The 7961-nt window shown below is 41.0% G+C and overlaps 1 pseudogene; it reads right to left on the bottom strand.

Annotated features, from left to right (window-relative positions):
* Positions 1–6458: 6458 nt before the first annotated feature.
* LOC129087676 (60S ribosomal protein L32-like) lies at positions 6459–6931 on the bottom strand (annotated as a pseudogene).
* Positions 6932–7961: the final 1030 nt, after the last annotated feature.

The raw sequence follows: 7961 nt of genomic DNA, 5'->3' as shown, positions 1-7961 counted from the left end.
GATCTCAGTGGCTAACCACAGCAAAGGTGTATTTCCCTCTCACACTGGGAGCGCACTGGAAGTGAGGGGTGGGTCCCCGCACAGTAGTTCCTGCAGCCAGGCGTTCCCACATTGGTCTCACTATGGGAACGCTGCATCCTGACAAAGGATGACAGAAGAAAGAGAGCCAAAGTGGGAGTGGGAGGGTTAGGGGCCAGCCCTGGAACTGACACCCATCCCCTCTGCTCCTGCCCCATTGGCTAGAACATGTCACATGACTCCACCTGGATGCAAGGACTCAGGGTGTCCCCGTGGGTTTAGGGAACCCACTGCACTGTCTCTGCTAACTGTGCCGGGTGGAAAGTTCCCAAATATGTGTTTTAGTTACTCCTATATGGTTCCAGGGTAGATCTTTAACTTCATCATGTCCTGGTTAAAATATCCTGCAAGAAAATCTACTCCCATTGCTCTAAACAACTTTCTAATAAATAATTTAGTGTCCTACATATCTTGTTATACAAAAGGAGTCAGGAGGCGCCAGAATTTCTGTCTCCAGAAAGGAATTGATTACTTACTTCCATCTCTTGCTCCTACTATTTAAACAAGTTATCTTTCTGGTTTATGCATCTGTAAGTTTTCAGTTTGAGTTCACTCTCAAAAGACAGTTTCTGGACCTGGAAGGCAGGAGGTGGGAACTGAAAAGCGGGTAACTACTCAAACATTCCGCCCTCTCTGCCATGGGTCTCCGTCTGACCCCATCGTGTCATCTAACTCAAGCTGCAAAGTGGAACAGCAGAGTGGGCCCCGCCAGAGCACTCCAGAAAGTAAAGGATTAAGTCCAGAAGGACCCATTAAGGCAGAATCAGAGCGAAAACCAGGAACCTGAGATCTGGAAGCCAGAAAAAGGAGTCCGAGGTGATTTCTGTACCTAGGTATAGCAAAAAGTGGGATAATATTTAGGCAGCTACCTTGTGAGACAGGGGCTTCTCCCGAGCTCAGGACTTACTCCAAAAATGTGGGGGAGCCTGACTTTGCAAAGGAAGATGACCTGGGTCTTCCCTCATCCCCCGCCCCACCCGCTACAGGTGGAAGTGATAAGGAGGGCTGAGGCCAGCAGCTAGGGGTGCGGGAGGCGAGGGGGAAGTACACTCCCTGTAATTCTATTATGAATTATGTTATTGTGAATTATGTGAATATTATGTTATGTGGCAAAAGAGACTCTGCAGGTGTGATTAAGGGTGTTGAGATGAGATTATCTGGATTATCTGGGTGTAATCGCAAGTGTCCTCTGAAGAGAGAAATAGAAGATTTCACTACACAGGAAAGGAGGAGGGGATGTGAAGGCGGAGCAGAGAGAGATCTGAAGGTGCTGACATGCTGTCCTTAGAGGTGGAGGAAGAGGCCATGAACCAAGGAATGCAGCTCTGGAAGCGGGGAAAGGCAAGAATGGATTCTCAACACCTTGGCTTTGGCCGGATAAAAGCCATTTCAGACTCTGACCTCCAGAACTATAAAAGAATAACTGTGTGTCTCTTTAAGCTGCCAAGTTTGTGGTTATTTGTTACAGGAGCCACAAAGGATTAACACACCTCCCTCCTTCACCGCCCCGGGGGCTGTGCACGCTTCCTCTGCGCACCCATCGCATCTGCGGCGCTCTTCTACCGCATCGTGCTAATAGGATTGACACATCTCTAATCTCCCCATTAGGTCCTATGATCCTGGAAGACAGGGACCATGAATGGTTCCTCTTTCTGTCCCCAGCCTCTAGCCCAGTGCTTGGGACATAGAGTAACCTCAGAGATGTTTATTGAGTTGAATTACTCCACAGTGTGAAAAGCAGTGTAAGGGAAATGCTGGGGGACAGGGGGAATCTACTCTCAGTTCATGAGGTTACTCTTCCTATGATCGCAATTTTCATTGTTCTAGGATGGGAGAGACTAACACAGCAAAAGAGGTTGTACATAAAACAGAACACTCATATTAAAATCAACCTGGGTGTTGGCCCTCGCCAATGGAAAGAGAAACTGCCCCAGAATAAGACAATCATTTAAATGCATTCTAAAAAAATTTAAATGCATTCTGGTAAAACATTTTATAGAGTGATATTCTCAGGACAACATTGGAATATCATTGATAAAGTCCAGGTCAATCACAATTTTTCAGAAATGACAGGCACAGACTGAAACTTTTGTGCAAATAGTAGTAAGGGCTCTGATACCAGGCGGTGACACCCTATACAGATTCACTAAGGGACAGACAGACAAGCATCAGCAGAATTTGGAAAAAGGAGGTACAGGATTTCAGTCTGGAGGAAAGCTGTTCTCTTAGCCATACTGATTAAGGGTTTCTGGTGGTTCCCTAGGAGAAGGGACTTGAAATTTATGTCATCATCCCACTGCCTACTTGATATAGTTAGGTATGTGGGCTTCCGCTTGTTTCTTGTATAGTAAAAATAACATCAATTGCTAGTACATAATTTAATGTAAGAATCAGTTATGGCCAACTTATCTTCTGTTGCCTTTATCAATCCTAGAGTTAAAGAACAACGGAGATATTATTGAAGCCTACCTGGCCTGGATGATCCTGTCTACTCATTGCCATTAGGAATCTGGTGACCACAATGAGTAAAATCAAGTAAAGAAAACTCCCTTTCCAGGAGTTGCTTTAACCAGGCTCATTGCTGGCTGGTGGACCACGTCATGCCAGGGTAGAGCTCAGCAGAGCTAGACAGTTCTCCTGTGTGATATGTATGGCTCACTGTTAAAAGACGAACGTGGAAATGGTGGAAAAATTCTGACCCTCACAAAATTACCCAGGCCGAGAAAACTCTAGTCTTACATAAATTAAAGAAAAGGACAGCACTACTAAGCCAAGCTCTCATCACCATGCCAGAGCAATAAACAGTACTGCAAATTTGGTGTCTATAAGAACTGGTGTTAGCTCTTCTCCTCCCCTAGAGGCTATCTCTTAACATGGCACAGTCTGTCTTGCCTTCCGCCACTTCTCGTGGTAACTCACTCGAAGAAGCTTACTCCCATTAATTGGGTTAAGACCATAAAAATCCATTGCAGAAACAGAATTGACAACTATGCCCATTGCTGCACAGATATCAAAAACAAACAAACAAACAAACAGCTATTTAAATAGATGTGGAACACCAGGAAGAGAATTGTGCTAATCATTTCATTAAGAGTCCATGTTTCCAAATAGAAAGCCCTTACTTTAGAGTTGGTAAACTCTCTGAGGTGCATAATATGCTGTAGACACTCAACAGGAATTAAATTAACATAATAAAACATCTGAGGGAAAATGCATTTTTTAGACCTAAAAGAACACAGCTGTGTTTGGGGTCTGTTGACTGTCTCAAATGATTTTAAAAGTGTTTTGTTTTGGTAACACATTGGCAAGTTCTCTTCCCCTTCATTTTTAAACCCATGTGTACTTAAGAAAGAATTTAATCCATATGTTCCTGATTCAGTTATACTTGACTCATCTCAGTATTGCTTTGTAAAAGCAAATTGAATGCCAAAAATCTTGCAAGTTTCCTAACAAACTCGGAAGCTTTTGGGTTTTTTCCAAGAACTAAGAAATTTACTTTTGGTCATCCAACATTCCAAGTTTTGTGTTTTTTTAAGGAAACACATGGACTTTAACACATCATTGTATTAGTATTTAGTCACAATTTGGGATGATGAGTAGCAAAATGATGACATAAGTAAAACTGCACTAAAAGTTGGTTCTTTGGTATTCCTATTATATAACTTTCTGAAAAGACATTGATCCTGAAATCAGACCATTGAAGGAATTATCAAACTCTCGAAAGCTGTCTTCTCAGTCCAATTAAATTAGGTCATGCTGCTCTCCTGGCAGACAATTTCTGCCGGAGGGTCCCTTGCGCAGAGTAGGTCAGGAGGCCAGAAGATCTACGTTCATATTTAATGCATCGTTTTCCTCTGTAATCTGTTACAATCACTGGATTTCCAGGTGTGACAAATTCAATATGCTTTATTATGTTCTAACTGATTAAATCAACAGAGAGATACTACGTTTCTCTTAAGGGAGCGGGTAGTAAAAATGGTCACCATTAATTGTTTGCAATGTATAGAATAGAATTAATATAAGAAAATGTTGAGAATATATTTAATGCCCATTTAATTTAATGAAGGTCACAGGATATATTACACAAATTTTAATCCATGCAGTTGAAAGAATGACAGTAATTTCAAGAAGCTAAAATTATAAAAGCACTAAAGACATGCTCAGCTGAGCCTACTAAACCTAGTTTTTGCAAAATGAGTGTGTTATTCACAGGATGAAAAGTTATATTTTAAAAATTTCTATTGTTAGAAAGATCATAGGGAACTAGAGGATGGAGCTCTAGAGTTAAAAAACCTGGCAAGCTGAACTGATGCCATTTACTATTTCTCACTAATTCATCATCGTTATTGTCGTCATCACCATGATCATATTACATTTATTAAGCCGTCTCTTAAGCAAGTCAATATATACTTTTAGCAATATGCTATGCTAACAATATGACATAGGAAGAGGCATACTCACATCTAAGTATAAATATGGTTAAATAAGGAAACTATGAATGAAATATATTGTATATAATTTGCCTCATGTCTTTTTCTAGAAGAATGCAGGCAGATTGATTACTGGAAATGGAAGCCCTGAAAGATGAAGATGGAAGTCAGAAAGCCACGCTTCACAAAAGTTCAAATGATCGGTTCTTGATAAATAACACCCCAGGGTGCTAGAAGTTACTGGCCTGTTGCCAAACATGTAATGATAATCTGAGTAATCAGAGAGGTTCACAAAGTACATAGTGGAGACAAATACAGTAATTTTTTTAGAGAAGAAAGATTTCAGAAATCCTCAACTATTGGAAAAATCATATAGCTGCTTGTTAAAGAGTCCATTTGTGAAACTAAGAAAAGGAAGAAATGTGGTGCAGTTACTATGGAAAACAGTATGGAGGTTCCTCAAAAAATTAAAAATAGAGCTACCATATGACCCAGCAATTCCACTTCTGGGTATTTATCCAAAGGACATGAGAGCACTGACTTGAAAAGATATCTGCACACCCTGTTCATTGCAGCATTATTTACTATAGCCAAGACATGGAGACATCCTAAGTGTCTGTCATAGGCAAATAGATAAAGAAAATGTGGCATATATATGCAATGGAACATTATTCAGCCACTACAAAGAATAAAATCTTCCTATTTGCAACATGGATGGACTTTGAGGGCTTTATGCTAAATGAAATTAGGCAGAGAAAGACAAATATTGTATGATTTCACTTACCTGTGGAATCTAAAATAATAATAATAATAATAATAATAACAAAAAAACCCCAAACTTCTAAATACTAAGAACAGATTCTTAGGAGAATGATGGTTGCCCCAGGTGGGGTTGGGGGTGCGCCGACTGGGTGAAGGAGGTCAAAAGGTACAAACTTCCAGTTATAAAATAAGTCCTGAGAATGTATGTACAACATGGTGGCTAAAGTTAATACTGCACTGTGTAGTTGACAGTTGCCAAGAGACATATCAAAAGTTCTAAACACACACACAAAAAATATTTGTAACTGTGGTGATGAATATTAATTAGGCTTATTGTAGCAATCATTTTGTATATACATATGTATATATGAGGTCTGTCCAGAAAGTACACAGCAATGCACTATGAAAAATAGAGACATTTATTGAAGAAGATACAAGATACAAGAAATATCGTACAGAGGAAAATGACTCCTCAGTCTCTTTCAAAGTAGGTACCTTGGGACCTCACACAGTTCTCTTAATTGCCATCAGCTGCCCAATCGTATTTTCTTGAATCTCATCAGTGGCCTGAAATCCCTTTGCTTTCAAAGGTGATTTTAATTTTGGGAGAAGCCATAAGTTGCAGAGCACTAAATCAGGCTGTAGAGGGGCTGAGTCACCTGGGTGATTTGATGTGTTGCCAAAAAACTCTGCATGAGATGTGATACACGAGTGGGTGTGTTATCATGACGAAGCTGCCAATCACCAGTTGCCCATAGCTGCGGCCTTCTGAATCACCTGAATAGTTTCTGTGGAGGAATGTTCAAGCTTAACACATAATTCGATGCAGATTTGTTGCTCTACTCACTCAGTCATTTTGAATACAATGGTCACGCAGTACACATTCTCACTCAACTGCATCTACCACCGCCACTGGCTAGTACGGTGAAGTTGTCATTGTTCACACATGTTCATTCCAGTCCACTCTCCTTGTCTACCAGGTTACATCAATGTTGCACAAACCATTCTCATTAATAATGGTTGGACTTTCTCCAGAGAGACCTCATATATCAAATCATTATGTTGTACCCCTGAAACAAATATAATGTTGTATGTTCATTACATCTCAATTTTTAAAGAAGAGTAAGGAGTGAGCACAAAGTTATAGCTAGCACAGACGGGAAAGAATTACCGTCTTATTTTATTTACTTATTTTCCCCACATGGCAGGATTTTGTGGTTTTATTAACACAAATACAATGTGCACACAAGAGGTGTACTCATTTTCTTTACTGTGTAGTCCCGCATGGGGACTGGTGACTCTGATGGCCACCTGGGCTGCTCTTTACACAATGGCTTTGTGCGTTTTCAGGGCGGCATTCTGAGCAATCTCAGCACAGTGGGTTTTGTTGCACATTAGCAGCACTTCAAGCTCTTTAACGTTGTGGACCAGAAACTTCCAAAAGCCACTGGGCAGCATGTGCTTTGTGCTCTGTTGCTCTCGTAACCAATACTGGGCATCAAGATCTGGTCTTTGAATCTTCTGTGTATACTATTTCCAATGCCTCTGGGGTTTTGCCAGTTACACTTAATTTTGGCACATCAGTCTGACGGGTGCCTGATAAACCCCTTGGTCCTCTTTTTGACAATCTTAGGTTTCCCGAGGGGTCTGAGGGCAGCCATGGTGCCAAGTAGCAGGCGGCTGCCACCTCCATAGGCAGAGCCGAGGAAGGTATCATCTCATGACAGAATCATGTTGCAGAAAAAAGTGTGAACTAAGTCTAACAATGAAAATGAATAGACATGAAAGTAAAGTGTTTCATATGATTTTGAAAACAATTGCAAAAGAGAGAGAAATGGACGGATTCACTTCCCAGGGTAAACATCAGTAGGAGTCGCTGGTGAGAGGAGGCGTGGGACTCCTCACCTGCCCTTCAGTGCTCAGCACGCATCTTGGTTGCTTCTTCCCACTGGAGAGGCCTTACTGTAAGGACACTGACAAACTTGTGGACGTCCAGAGACACAGAACAGCATGAGGGAAATCTGCAAGTGCTTGAGAGTCTGAGATGGAAAAGAGATTGGATTTATTTTACAGAAGTCCAGAAGGCAGGTGGAAAACAACAGCCTAAAGGTGTGATAAAAGCCAGCAACATTTCTTGAGTTTACTGTTTACCAGACGCTGTGTTAATTTTATTTACCATTTCCTGAAATACTTCAAAAATTGATGCAGTGTCTGTTTTTTATGACCCCCGTTTTACAGATGAGAAAAATGGGAATGGGGAGGTTAAATAGCTTACTTATGGTCACGAGTAGTGAATGACAGAACCATAGTTTGAAGAGGGAAACTGAGCCCAAAGTCCGCCTGCCCGTGTGGAAGGGTGTGAGGTAAAGGAGTTGCAGTCGCAGGGAGTATTCAGCAGATGCTGCCTGACAACCCTGCAAAGCAGCTTTCCTCTGCCGGGCATCAGGGTCCGTAACCTCTAAGCATATTTTTCCAACTCTGAGAATCACAAATTTGAAAGTCTGAAAGAAAATGTTCCAAGATGTTACCAGTAATTAACTCTGATTGTTGGAATTATAGGTTATTTTTATTTAAACTTTTCTGTGCTTGGTGACTTTTCTTACAGTGAGTATGTATTGTTGATAGAATTAGAAACACTTGAGCTCTTTCCTCCTGAGGAAAGAAAAAAGATCTACGAATTTGGAAACAAAA

This window comes from Pteronotus mesoamericanus, unplaced genomic scaffold (assembly GCF_021234165.1).
Source record: "Pteronotus mesoamericanus isolate MK-2021 breed Mesoamerican mustached bat unplaced genomic scaffold, CSHL_Meso_final contig_130, whole genome shotgun sequence".
Lineage (NCBI taxonomy): Eukaryota > Metazoa > Chordata > Mammalia > Chiroptera > Mormoopidae > Pteronotus > Pteronotus mesoamericanus.
The sequence above is the reverse complement of the archived record's forward strand: the minus strand, read 5'-3'. Positions and strand labels throughout refer to the sequence as shown.